Genomic DNA, 668 nt, shown 5'->3' on the forward strand with positions numbered 1-668 from the left:
TGCCTAAATCCTTTAGGAGGAAAAATAGCTTTATATGCACTGATCACATTGACCAGATGTCACTTTCTGTAAAAGAGGCACATTAGCTCTACTTCAACTCCCTCATAAGATCCCAGTATTCCATCCTCCCTGCTGCATTAACATGACAGCTGTCAGCTCTTCTGTTGCAGCGTGGCCTTTGCGCCAAGAGTCTTCAAGGACGTCTGGCCGGGTGTGCATCCGCAAAGATGTGCCACGTCTCGCTTGGTTCAGTCTGGCATGTGGGAATTGTATGGAAATATCGAATTGCAGGGAATTATGTGCATTAATATTAATTCATAGTTGTTTGATGAGCATTTTGTGCTTTCAGCTTTACATTTTTTTTTTTTTTTAAATCAATGCTTTTTTCAAGTAACGGATGTAATTATTTCCGCCTTCTTCACTTTCTGCTGTGTAACTTGGCAAGCAGTCAGATCAACGCCACCCAGACAGGCCTCTGCCCGACGCCAGCTTTTATTGGTACCAATAAAGCTGGAGCGACACGCCACTGTCTGCAATCGGCTGCTTTAACTACTAATGTGTGTGTGTGTGTGTGTCGTCTATGAATAAGGATAAATGACTTAATGAACATGTCTGTGTGTTGTATCACATTTCACGCTTGGCTTCATTAAGCACCCATTCCTTCGTGC

Source organism: Brachionichthys hirsutus, chromosome 3 (assembly GCF_040956055.1).
Source record: "Brachionichthys hirsutus isolate HB-005 chromosome 3, CSIRO-AGI_Bhir_v1, whole genome shotgun sequence".
NCBI classification, from domain to species: Eukaryota; Metazoa; Chordata; class Actinopteri; order Lophiiformes; family Brachionichthyidae; genus Brachionichthys; species Brachionichthys hirsutus.